This window comes from Salmo salar, chromosome 09, assembly GCF_965601325.2.
Source record: "Salmo salar chromosome 09, fSalSal1, whole genome shotgun sequence".
NCBI lineage: Eukaryota > Metazoa > Chordata > Actinopteri > Salmoniformes > Salmonidae > Salmo > Salmo salar.
The window spans coordinates 42,974,856-42,989,115 of NC_138299.1; positions in this window are offsets into that span (position 1 = coordinate 42,974,856).

Below are 14,260 nucleotides of genomic sequence, written 5' to 3' on the forward strand. Positions count from 1 at the left end.
AAACCACCTCGGTAGACCAGTCGTGATGGATCGGCGGGGCTCCGTGTCGGCAATAAAGGGTCCAGGCCAATTGGCAAAAGAGGTATTATAGCCCAAGAATTACCTGGTAGACCTCTTCGGCTAGCCGGGAGATGGGCCTAGCTCAAGGCTATCTCAAGGCTAACTGGTGCTTGCTACAGGACAGAGGTGTTAGCCAGCAGTAGCCACTCGATTGCAGCTAGCTAGCTGCGATGATCCGGTATAATGGTCCAGAGCTTTCGGCAGGAATCCGGTGATGTGGTAGAGAAAAAGCAGTCCGATATGCTCTGGGTTGATATCACACTGTGCAGACTGGCAGGTATTGACCGAGCTGAAGCTGACTGGTGTCCGAGGTAACGGTGAAGACCGCTAGCAGTGGCTAACTGACTACTAGTAGCTAGTTAGCTGGCTAGCTTCTGATGGGGGTTCCGATTCTAAAGTATAAAAATAGCAGATCTGTACCACATTGGGTGAGGCAGGTTGCAGGAAAGTATATTCAGTTCGTAGATGGAAAGGGAGATTTAAAATATATACTAAATAAAATGAGGAAAACGACTATTTACAACGGGACAAGACGGGACAAGACAAACACACGTCCAACTGCTATGCCATCTTTCAATAGTTTCACATTTTCCCTTTCAACTTGATTGCATTCATAAGGCATGAGAACTGTCCTACTGATTGATATCTGATTGGATCATCTGATTGGATCAGCTTCTCAAGGGAATGTGATAGCGTGTATCTGAGACTATTTGAGGTTTTGAGAGAACCTGACATTTTTCTAAATGATCTCAATTAGTACACTTTCTTTCTTTCTTTCTTTCTTTCTGTCTGTCTGTCTGTCTGTCTGTCTGTCTGTCTGTCTGTCTGTCTGTCTGTCTGTCTGTCTGTCTGTCTGTCTGTCTGTCTGTCTGTCTGTCTGCATGCCTTTCTCTCTCTCTGTCTGCATGCCTTTCTCTCTCTCTGTCTGCATGCCTTTCTCTCTCTCTGTCTGCATGCCTTTCTCTCTCTCTGTCTGCATGCCTTTCTCTCTCTCTGTCTGCATGCCTTTCTCTCTCTCTGTCTGCATGCCTTTCTCTCTCTCTGTCTGCATGCCTTTCTCTCTCTCTGTCTGCATGCCTTTCTCTCTCTCTGTCTATCTGCATGCCTTTCTCTCTCTCTGTCTCTTCTCTCTCTCTCTCGCTCACTCACTCACTCACTCACTCACTCACTCACTCACTCACTCACTCACTCACTCACTCACTCACTCACTCACTCACTCACTCACTCACTCACTCACTCACTCACTCACTCACTCACTCACTCACTCTGGAATTCTCTAAACACTACTCTCTCCCCTTGTGTCTCTATGTCCATCCATCTGTCCATCGGTGGATGTGATAAGCCACACCACAGACACATGATCATGTTAATCCCTATCTCTGCACCTGACAGTTCTCAGAACCTCATTGGTTACCATGAAAAAGCCTAAATCCTCTAAAACCATTCCCAAATCTGTCCTTTACAGGCCCTCCCTCGTAATCTGCTCTTACCCTGCTGCTCACATAGTCCCTGATTTCATTTGTAGACCACACAAAGCGCTGGTTGTACACCGTAGCCTTTCACCTATAGATGTGGATAAGAGAGAGAAGATTAAAGTTCCAACAAAATGTCAAATTTGATCTATTTCTGTATGGTAGTCAATGGGGTGAACTAGACAGTTCACAGGTGTCCGATTCATTGACTTTAGTGTTTCACAGGGAGGGAGGAAGTAGGAGTATGACAGTACTGATGCAGTGCAGCACAGAGGTAATGTTTCCTATCTCTCCTTGTCACAGAGGATCCTATTGTTTAATGTGGAGTATTGTAGACTTAACTGAAAGACGAAACGGCTTTTGTGATACTGAAATACCAAAGACATGACGCGCAGATTACAACATTTCCAAAAAGGCATCAATAGATTAAAATGAAATCTTCTTTAATCCAATCAGTGCTGTGTTTTCTCTCTACTACAGCTCTCTGTTTCTCTCTCTCTATCTCTCTTTCTCGCTCGCTCTCTCTCTCTCTTTCTCTCTTTCTCGCTCGCTCTCTCTCTCTCTTTCTCGCTCGCTCTCTCTCTCTCTTTATCTCTCTTTCTCGCTCGCTCTCTCTTTCTCGCTCTCTCTCTCTTTCTCTCTCGCTTTCTCTTTCTCTCTTTCTCTCTCGTGCTCTCTCTATCGCTTTCTCTTTCTTTTTCTCTCTCTCTCCTTCTCTCTCTCTCTTTCTCTCTCTCTTTCTCTCTCTGTCACTCGCTCGCTCTCTCTCTCTTTCTCTCTCCCTCTATCTCTTTCTCTAGATATCTTTCTCTCTTTCTCTCTTTCTCTCTCTATATCTTTCTCTCTCTCCCTCTTTCTCTCTCTCTCTCTTTCTCTCACTTTATCTTTCTCTCTTTCTCTCTCTCTCTCTTTCTCTCTCTCTCGCTTTCTCGCTTTCTCTTTCTTTCTCTCTCTTTCTCTCTCCCTCTCTCTTTCTCTATATATCTTTCTCTCTCACTTTTTTTTTCTCTCTCTCTCTCTTTTTTCTCTCTCCCTCTCTCTTTCTCTCACTTTGTCTTTCTCTCTTTCTCTCTCTCTTCTGTACAGTATGTCCAGTTCTTTAGGTATTTGCTTAGCGATAGATGCATTCGCAAACATTGCCACATACATTGATAAAATATGCCCCCCCGCAGCAAAGACCTTGAGTCATCTCACCTTAGCCCAATCTTTACATCTTTACATTTTGATGAACGACAGTGGTTGTTCCTAACCAAGAGACCAGTACCACCTAGTCAACAGATATGTAGGGGACCTCATGAGCTGTCCTGAACTTCTATGGGCAAGGTGGGACGTTTGTGTCCCACCCTAGTCAACAGCCAGTGGAATCGCGTGGCGCGAAATACAAATACCTCAAAAATGCTATAACTTCAAATGCTCAAACTTATGACTATTTTACACCATTTTAAAGACAAGACTCTCGTTAATCTAACCACATTGTCCGATTTCAAAAAGGCTTTATAGCGAAAGCAAAACATTAGATTATGTCAGGAGAGTACCCTGCCAAAAATAATCACACAGCCATTTTCAAAGCAAGCATATATGTCACAAAAACCAAAACCACAGCTAAATGCAGCACTAACCTTTGATGATCTTCAGATGACACTCCTAGGACATTATGTTATACAATACAAGCAGGTTTGGATCAATCAAGTTCATATTTATATCAAAAAACAGCTTTTTACATTAGCATGGGATGTTCAGAACTAGCATACCCACCGAAATCTTCCGGTGAATTTACTAAATTACTCATGATAAACGTTGACAAAATACATAACAATTATTTTAAGAATTATAGATACAGACTCCTTTATGCAATCGCGGTGTCAGATTTTAAAATAGCTTTTCGGCGAAAGCACATTTAGCAATATTCTGAGTACATAGCTCGGCCATCACGGCTAGCTATTTTGACACCCACCAAGTTTGGGGCTCACTAAACTCAGAATTACTATTAGAAAAATTGGATTACCTTTGCTGTTCTTCGTCAGAATGCACTCCCAGGACTTCTACTTCAACAACAAATGTTGTTTTGGTTCCAAATAATCCATAGTTATATTCAAATAGCTCAGTTTTGTTCGTGCGTTCAGGTCACTATCCGAAGGGTGACGCGCGAGCACATTTCGTGACAAAAAAATTCAAAATATTCCATTACCGTACTTAGAAGCATGTCAAACGCTGTTTAAAATCAATTTTTATGCGATTTTTCTCGTTAAATAGCGATAATATTCCAACCGGGCAACGTTGTATTCATTCAAAGGCTGAAAGAAAAAAATTGAGTAGTCTCGTGAATGCGCATCTCAGTCTCACTGTCCCCAGGCTGACCACTTACAAATTCTGCTGTTGTACTTTGCCCAGAGACAGCAGACACCCCATTCCACTTTCTGGCGGCTTTAGAGAGCCAATGGAAGCCTTAGAAAATGTCACGTTACAGCACAGATGCTGTATTTTTGATAGAGATGCAACAGAAGGACAACAAATTGTCAGACAGAGCACTTCCTGTATGGAATCTTCTCAGGTTTTGGCCTGCCATATGAGTTCTGTTATACTCACAGACACCATTCAAACAGTTTTAGAAACTTTTGAGTTTTTTCTATCCAAATCTACTAATTATATGCATATTCTCGTTTCTGGGCAAGAGTAGTAACCAGTTTAAATCGGGTACGTTTTTATTATCATCAAGTGAATTGATACCTATTGTGTCAAAAGCGATTTAGAGACGTTGAACGGAAGTGACGAGTGTGCTGATATAATGGCTATATAACAAGCATCATACTCTATGATTCAGTGCAATATGCAAATTATTCAAAAGGTATGCATATAAAACAAGAAGGTTTTGCATATTCATACAATAATTAAGAGTAGGCAGAGTGATCGTGTCAGGCGAAAATTATATCAAACGTTTTACCATTGCAACATTTGATGTACAGTCCCATTCACTGTGGTTGTCTGAAGTGTGTTACCTATAGCGTTTACAGCCGACGATGCCTCATTGCAATTGGTTATTACCCATAGCTGCAGGAAGTAGGGGTGCTGAGGGTGCTGCAGCACCCCTTGAAAATCGTAATTAAAAAATATGATTTTTATATACAGTACCAGTCAAGTTTGGACACACCTACTCATTCAAGAGATTTTTCTTTATTTTTGCTTTTTTCTACATTGACAATTTCCAGATTGACTGACCATGTCTAAAAGTAATGATGGACTGTTGTTTATCTTTGCTTATTTGAGCTGTTCTTGCCACAATAAAGGAAAGAAATACCACAAATTAACTTTTAACAATGCACACCTGTTAATTAAAATGCATTCCAGGTTACTACCTCATGAAGCTGGTGGAGAGAATGCCAAGAGTGTGCAAAGCTGTCATCAAGGCAAAGGGAGCTACTTTGAAGAATCTCAAATATAAAATATGTTTTGATTTGTTTAACACTGTTTTGGTTAATACATGATTCCATATTGATACATGATTCCATACATGATTCCACAGTGTCTCCTGACCCCTCCTGTCTCAGCCTCCAGTATTTATGCTGCAGTAGTTTGTGTCGGGGGGCTAGGGTCAGTCTGTTATATCTGGAGTATTTCTCCTGTCTTATCTAGTATCCTGTGTGGATTTAAGTACGCTCTCTCTAATTCTCTCTTTCTTTCTTTCTCTCTCTCTCTCGGAGGACCTGAGCCCTAGGACCATGCCTCAGGACTACCTGGCATGATGACTTCTTGTTGTCCCCAGTCCACCTGGCCGTGCTGCTGCTCCACTTTCAACTGTTCTGCCTATGGAACCCTGACCTGTTCACTGTGATTATTATTATTTGACCATGCTGGTCATTTATGAACATTTGAACATCTTGGCCATGTTCTGTTATAATCTCCACCCGGCACAGCCAGAAGAGGACTGGCCACCCCTCATAGCCTGGTTCTCCTCTAGGTTTCTTCCTAGGCTTTGGCCTTTCTACTGAGTTTTTCCTAGCAACCGTGCTTCTACACCTGCATTGCTTGCTGTTTGGGGTTTTAGGCTGGGTTTCTGTACAGCACTTTGAGATATCAGCTGATGTAAGAAGGGCTTTATAAATAAATTTGATTTGATATGTGTTATTTCATAGTTGTGTTGTCTTCACTATTATTCAACAATGTAGAAAATAGTTTAAAAAAAAAAAAAAAAATTCAATGAGTAGGTGTGTTCAAACTTTTGACTGGTACTGTACATATTTTTATAATTTTTTTGTCTCACAAATGTGTGCACTGGGCTTTTAATAGTCCTTCTGCAGCGCCAGCGCGGGCCAAAATATCTGTCAAGAAAATAGAATCGCAGCACCCCCAAACTATTTCCAGTGGCTATGTTATTACCCATCATTTGCAACAATGTCAGTGAGCGTCATCACCATCTTTGCTTTGTGTTACCTCAAACTGTCATAATGACCAGCTGAGATCATCTCTTTTGAGTTTGTCCTTAAATCTACACTAACCTAAGATGGGAGATTTTTTTGCTAACACTTCATTTCACACACAGTGTCATCACACGTTATGACACAGTCATAACCATGTCATAAGATGTCATAACAGCTGACATGACTTGTCATAACCTGTCAAAATATGGTCATAACACTTTCCTGATCCATATCATTACACCTGTTTTGACATATACTGTGCCTTGCAAAAGTATTCATCCCCCTTGGCGTTTTAACTATTTTGTTGCATTACAACCTGTAATTTAAATGGATTTTTATCTGGATTTCATGTTATGGACATACACGAAAAAGTCCAAATTGGTGAAGTGAAATGAAAAAAAATTACTTGTTTCAAAAAATTGGTGGTGCGTGCATAAGTATTCACCCGCTTTGCTATGAAGACACTAAATAAGATTTGGTGCATCCAATTACCTTCAAAAGTCACATAATTAGTTAAATAAAGTCCACCTGTTTGCAATCTAAATGTCACATGATTTCAGTATATATATATACCTGTTCTGAAAGGCCCCAGAGTCTGCAACACCACTAAGCAAGGGGCACCACCAAGCAAGCAGCACCATGAAGACCAAAGAGCTCTCCAAACAGGTCAGGGACAAAGTTGTGGAGAAGTACAGGTCAGGGTTGGGTTGTAAAAAAATATCCAAAACTTTGAACATCCTACAGAGCACCATTAAATCCATTATTAAAACATTTAAAGAAAATGGCACCACAACAAACCTGCCAAGACAGGGCCACCCACCAAAACTCACGGACCAGGCAAGGAGGGCATTAATCAGAGAGGCAACAAAGACACCAAAGATAACCCTGAAGGAGCTGCAAAGCTCCACAGCGGAGATTGGAGTACCTGTCCATAGGACCACTTTTAGCCGTACACTCCACAGAGCTGGGCTTTACAGAAGAGTGGCCAGAAAAAAGCCATTGCTTAAAGAAAGAAATAAGCAAACACGTTTGGTGTTCACCAAAAGACATGTGGGAGACTCCCCAAACATATGGAAGAAGGTACTCTGGTCAGATGAGACTAAAATTGAGCTTTTTCACCATCAAGGAAAACGCTATGTCTGGCGTAAACCCAACACCTCTCATCACTCCGAGAACACGATCCCCACAGTGAAGCATGGTGATAGCAGCATTATGCTGTGGGTATATTTTTCATCAGCAGGGACTGGGAAACTGGTCAAAATTGAAGAAATGATGGATGGCGCTAAATACAGGGAAATCCTTGAGGGAAACCTGTTTCTGTCTTCCAGAGATTTGAGACTGGGATGGAGGTTCACCTTCCAGCAGGACAATGACCCTAAGCATACTGCTAAAGCAACACTCGAGTGGTTTAAGAGGAAAAATTTAAATATCTTGGAATGGCCTAGACCTCAATTCAATTGAGAATCTGTGGTATGACTTAAAGATTGCTGTACACCAGCGGAACCCATTCAACTTGAAGGAGTTGGAGCAGTTTTTCCTTGAAGAACGGGCAAAAATCCCAGTGACTAGATGTGCCAAGCTGATAGAGACATACCCCAAGAGACTTGCAGCTGTAATTGCTGCAAAAGGTGGCTCTACAAAGTATTGACTTGGGGGGGTGAATAGTTATGCACGCTCAAGTTGTCTTATTTCTTGTTTGTTTCACAATGAAAAATATTTGATACAACCCCCCCCCCCCCCAAAAAAAAAAATACATTTTAATTCCAGGTTGTAAGGCAACAAAATAGGACAAATTCCAAGGTGTGTGAATACTTTCGCAAGCCACTGTATTGCGTTAGAGTGTCAAAGCCCACATTTATTCAAATGTATTTTGTCAAGAAGTTTCCTTTCGTTTGAAAGTTTGTTTATTAAGTCCTTTGTTGTTGTAATTAATTCATTACAGTCATGTATTTTTAATCATATTTTAAATAACTTGCAGAAAATACACTTTATGACGCTGTCATGAAGCATTATGACCATCATAATCATGTAAGCCAGATAGGCCTACCACGAACATGCGCTAAAGTCAGTCATATGTCAAAACCAGGGTGCATTCCTACTCCTAAAATCTGCTCCTGCATTCATCCCAGTCATCAGCAACAGAGAAACAGACATATTATGACATGGTTATGACTGTGTCATAACATGTTGTGACGCTGGGTGTCAAGTAAAGTTTTACCGTTTTTATCTTTCTTCTTAAAACAAGTTTCAACCGGATTACTTAGACTTTTTCTGAAATTGCTATGTGGATATGGGCCCAGCACTCCTCCTATGAGATGCTTTGTGGATACGGGCCCAGCATTCCTTCTCTGAGACGCATTGTGGATACGGGCCCTGAACAGGGAAAACTAGGGCCTGGTTATATATTTCAAGGTCAGCATGACCTTGGACAGTCCAGAGCTTAGGTTGGCAACCACAATCCATCCACATCCTGTCCTGATCCTGTGAAAGAAAGAAAGTATACCACATGAGACTGGGCAGTTTATTTTCATCATGCTATGTAACATTACATCATTTTAGGTTACTCCTACTCCATCCACTCTCCACCACGACAAAGGTTACTAAGTTACTAATACTTCATTGAAAGATCTTGACCCACTTTGGAAGCCATTAAGGTACTAGATATTAGACTTGTTGATGAGGGTGTGTTATCAAAAATGAAATAACAATCTTGGGGTAACCAAGAGATTGCAGAGGTTGAGCAGTAACTAGAAGGTTGCTAGTTCAAGTCCCGGGCAAGGCAGAGCGAGCTACAGCTAGTTCAAGATCCGGGCAAGGCAGAGCGAGCTACAGCTAGTTCAAGATCTGGGCAAGGCAGAGAGAGCTGCAGCTAGTTCAAAATCCGGGCAAGGCAGAGCGAGCTACAGCTAGTTCAAGATCCGGGCAAGGCAGAGCGAGCAACAGCAAGTTCAAGATCCGGGCAAGGCAGAGCGAGCTACAGCTAGTTCAAGATCCGGGCAAGGCAGAGTGAGCTACAGCTAGTTCAAGATCCGGGCAAGGCAGAGTGAGCTACAGCTAGTTCAAGTCCCGAGCAAGGCAGAGCGAGCTACAGCTAGTTCAAGTCCTGGGCAAGGCAGAGCGAGCTACAGCTAGTTCAAGATCCGGGCAAGGCAGAGCGAGCTGCAGCTTGGTTGTTACTTTGGTAGCAGTTTGGAAAGCAGTTTGCCATGTATTATGGGTGCACATTGGCAATGGCAAGCTTATGGTAAAAGTCTTACTTTGCATTATAATATAAAGCAATTGTACACAAGAGGCCGTGGTAAACGATCTTAGCATCGCTTCGTACATACGACCTCAGCACAGCCATGCTAAGAAAGCGGTTTACCTCAACCTTGAGTGTACAATTGCTTTTCTGCAATGGGTTACCAACGTAATATTAAAACAATGAGTCACATATTTTCATTAAAAACTTTAGTTTGATGAATGTATTCATACAATTCATCCTTCCACAAGGATATAATCCCGACAAGTCTAGACACCCGTTCTATTGGCATCGTTGCCTGCCAAGCCGACTGGTCATCCATTCGATGACCAGGTTGCCATGCCAAACAAATATGGTTGCTTTGCAGGCTCATCCCCCTTGCTTGCTAGCCAACTGTCACGCCCTGACCTTAGAGATCCTTATTATTCTCTATGTTTGGTTAGGTCAGGGTGTGACTCGGGTGGGAAAGTCTATGTTTTCTATTTCTTTGTTTTTGGCCGAGTGTGGTTCCCAATCAGAGCCAGCTGTCTATTGTTGTCTCTGATTGGGGATCATATATAAGTTGTCATTTTCCTTTTGGGTTTTGTGGGATCTTGTTTTCTGTTTAGTGTCTGTGCCTGACAGAACTGTGCGCTTTCACCTTTTGGTATTTTGTTTTAGTGTTTGGTGAATAAAATAATCATTAACACTTTCCACTCTGCGCTTTGGTCTACTCTTCCTACCACCAACGAGAGCCATTACAGAAGATCCCACCAAAAAGCAGTCCAAACAGCATGGCCAGGATGAATGGACATGAGAGGAAATATGATCCTGTGTGGCTCAGTTGGTAGAGCATGGTGTTTGCAATGCCAGGGGTGTGGGTTCAATTCCCTCCGGGGACCAGTATGGGGGAATATATATTTTTGAAATGTATGAAATGTATGCATTCACTACTGTAAGTCGCTCTGGATAAGAGCGTCTGCTAATTGACTAAAATGGAAATGGAAATGAAATAATGACTGGAGAAGGGCCCTGGACGCGGATTGGAGAGTATCGCCATTCAAGGGAGGAGATGGAGGCAGCAAGAGAGGGACGGCGACGATACGAGGAATTAGAACAACAACGGAAGCCCAAGAGGCAGCTCCCCAAAACATTTGGGGGGTGGAACACGGGGAGATTGGCGCAGTCAGGGTTTAGACCTGAGCCAACTCCCTGTGCTTACCGTGGGGAGCGTGTGACCGGTCAGGCTCTGTGTTATGCGGTGATGCGCACTGTATATCCAGTGCGCATTCACAGCCCGGTGCACTCGTTGCCGGCTCCCCGCATTTGCCGGGCTAGGACAGGTTGTGACGGCTCAGCACTCCTGGTCTCCAGCACGCCTCCTCGGTCCAGGATATCCTGCGCCGGCTCAACGCACGGTGTCGCCTGTGCGCCTTCACAGCCCAGAGCGTCCTGTGCCAGCACCCCGCACTTGCCGGGCTAAAATGAGCATCCAGCCAGGACGGGTTGGGCCAGCCCTACGCTCCAGACCTCCAGTGCGCCTCCCCAGCTCGGTACATCCTATGCCTGCTCCACGCATCCAGTCTCCAGTGCGTCTCTCCAGCCTGGTACGCCCTGTGCCGGCTCCACGCACCAAGCCTCCAGTGATGATCCATGACACGAAGCCTCCAGTGATGATCCATGGCACGAAGCCTCCAGTGATGATCCATGGCACGAAGCCTGCAGTGATGATTTATGGCACGAAGCCTCCAGTGATGATCCATGGCAAGAAGCCTCCAGTGATGATCCATGGCCCGAAGCCTCCAGTGGTGATCCATGGCCCGAAGCCTCCAGAGCCTACAGCGACGGTCTGCAGTCCGGAGCCTCCAGCGACGGTCGGCAGTCCGGAGCCTCCAGCGACGGTCGGCAGTCCGGAGCCTCCAGCGACTGTCCCAGTCTGGAGCCTGCAGCGGCGGTCTCCAGTCCGGAGCCTGCAGCGACGGTCTCCAGTCCGGAGCCTGCAGCGACGGTCTCCAGTCCGGAGCCTCCAGCGATGGTCCCCAGTCCGGAGCCTGCAGCGACGGTCCCCAGTCCGGAGCCTCCAGCGATGTTTCCCAGCGATGGTTCCCAGGCTTTGCAGGCTCATCCCCCTTGCTTGCTAGCCAACTGTCACGCCCTGACCTTAGAGATCCTTATTATTCTCTATGTTTCTTTGTTTTTCTTTGTTTTTGGCCGAGTGTGGTTCCCAATTAGAGGCAGCTGTTTATCGTTGTCTCTGATTGGGGATCATATATAAGTTGTCATTTTCCTTTTGGGTTGTGTGGGATCTTGTTTTCTGTTTAGTGTCTGTGCCTGACAGAACTGTGCACTTTCGTTTTCGCCTTTTGGTATTTTGTTTTAGTGTTTTGTGAATAAAAGAATCATGAATACTTTCCACGCTGCGCTTTGGTCTACTCTTCCTACCACCAACAAGAGCCGTTACACCAACTGCATAGCTAACAAACAATTACTTCAAACTGAATCTGGAGAGACAGCAAACTAGCTATAGCCTTAAAAATGATGCTGATGCATGATTTCGCCAGTGTCAGACAAACTGCCTGTCTCGTCCTGACACATTCTCTATGGGAAAGTGGAGATCGCATTTAAAACAAACAATGTTGCAAAGGTCGGAGAGGAAGACAGTACAAACCCCCATTGTTGCAAACCACATGTAAGCCTCCAAGCAAGGGCAAATAATGTGTTTAATAAAATCCTTAGTGGTTTTCTTTAGTAATTTGATCTGCTATCAAGAACAGCGCAGTTATGTTTCAGATGGAACCGTAAAGAAGCATTTTTGGGTCATACCCATGCTAAACATTTTTTTTTAGACCGGCTTAGAACAAGACTCAACCAATCAATTGTTTTGACCAACCTGACATTTAGCAGACCATTTTATCCAAAGCGGCTTATTATATCCTCACCACTTCCCCTCCTCCCCCTCACCACTTCCCCTCCTCCCCCTCACCACTTCCCCTCCTCCCCCTCACCACTCATCCTCCTCCCCCTCACCACTTCCCCTCCTCCCCCTCACCACTTCCCCTCCTCCCCCTCACCACGTCCCCTCCTCCCCCTCACCACTTCCCCTCCTCCCCCTCACCACTTCCCTTCCTCCCCTCACCACTTCTCCTCCCCCTCACCACTTCCCCTCCTCCCCCTCACCACTTCCCTTCCTCCCCTCACCACTTCTCCTCCCCCTCACCACTTCCCCTCATCCCCCTCACCACTTCCCCTCCTCCCCTCACCACTTCCCTTACTCCCACTCACCACTTCTCCTCCTCCCCCTCACCACTTCCCCTCATCCCCCTCACCACTTCCCCTCCTCCCCTCACCACTTCCCTTACTCCCACTCACCACTTCCCCTCCTCCCCCTCACCACTTCCCCTACTCCCACTCACCACTTCCCCTCTGCCCCCTCACCACTTCTCCTCCTCCTCTCATCACTTCCCCTCCTCCCCCTCACCACTTCCCCTCCTCCCCTCACTACTCTTTCTCCTCCCCTCACCACTTCCCCTCCTCCCCCTCACCACTTCTCCTCCTCCCCTCATCACTTCCCCTCCTCCCCCTTACCACTTCCCCTCCTCCTGCTCACCACTTCCCCTCCTCCCCCCTCTTCCTCCAACCCTCAGCACTTTCCCTCCCCCCCACCACTTCCCCTCCCCCACCCAAAACGACTCTCATTATAACCTCTAAAACAAAACAGGGACAGAACAAGTGGGTGATTCATGGCTGGAGCGAGGCATTGGCAACGGCTTTCATCATTCGATTCCCATGGCCGAGACAGAGACAAAAGGGCGATTGTAACAATCACTTGTCTCTTCTTGCTCTGACGGACCTCACAGGCCCAGAGTGTTTTGTACTTTAGAGGAAGGATGAATACATATTCCAATTGATGTTGAATAACAAAGATGATTATGATCCCATCCTGTCCTCCCTTCTTCATTCTTTATCCAGGGTGTGGAATGAGGGATAGAGATGAGACAGATGGAAGATTAGAGAGGTGTCTATTAAGGTGTGTGTGTGTGTGGGGGGGGGGGGGGTAGTGAGTGAGTGAGACAGACAGTTTGTAAAAGTGGGACATCCACCTTATTTTAGGTGCCATTTGAGAGAGGAGAGAAAAGAGAGAACATAATGAAGACGTATTGGTGCAAGAAGGGTTGAGGCAGAGGGTGTCCTAAAATGTGCACATTACTTTGGCAGTGACCAGTCTGGTGGTGGTGATGATGATGATGACAAGTATTTTGCAGTGAAATATTTAGGACGAGCATTCCAGGACAGTTTGATAGAGCAGCTTGAATGAGATAAGAGCATGTTTGATAGAGAGAAGAGCACAGGGAGGAGATAGAGGGGGCGAGGGACCGAGAGAGCAAGAGAGATGGAGGTCTGTCAAAACATTTGAAAGGTCTCATGTTTTACGAGACACCTCTGGTCTGTGCATGTACTCTCCCATCCTGCCTTAACTTTATTTTACAGCTAAAAATAGGAAACATCTCCTCTCATCTTCTATCACTCTGTCCCATGGCAGATGGATTCCTCAGATTCCTGGAATGATGACAGCTGCAGAGCAGTCCCACTGTGGAACTAGCTATGACTAATGATTGCCACTGTGGAACTAGCTATGACTAATGATTGCCACTGTGGAACTAGCTATGACTAATGATTGCCACTGTGGAACTAGCTATGACTAATGATTGCCACTGTGGAACTAGCTATGTGTAACGGTTGTCGTCGGGAATGGAGGACCAAAACGCAGCAGGAATGTGGATGCGCATCTTGTATTTATTTTTAAATAAAGTGAACACCAAAATAACAAAAACGAAGAACTCACGAACAACAAAACAGTCTTGTCAGGCTCACACACGCAAAACAACAACAGTTAGCAGGCTAACATAAAGCAGTGCTAAAACAACAACCCACAAACCCCAGGTGAAAAACACACTCCTAATATATGACTCCCAATCAGGAACAACGATACCCAGCTGTTCCTGATCAGGAGTCACGAGACTAACACAGAAACAGACATACTAGAAAACACATACAGACTTCTTCTGCCACGTCCTGACCAAAATACTACACAA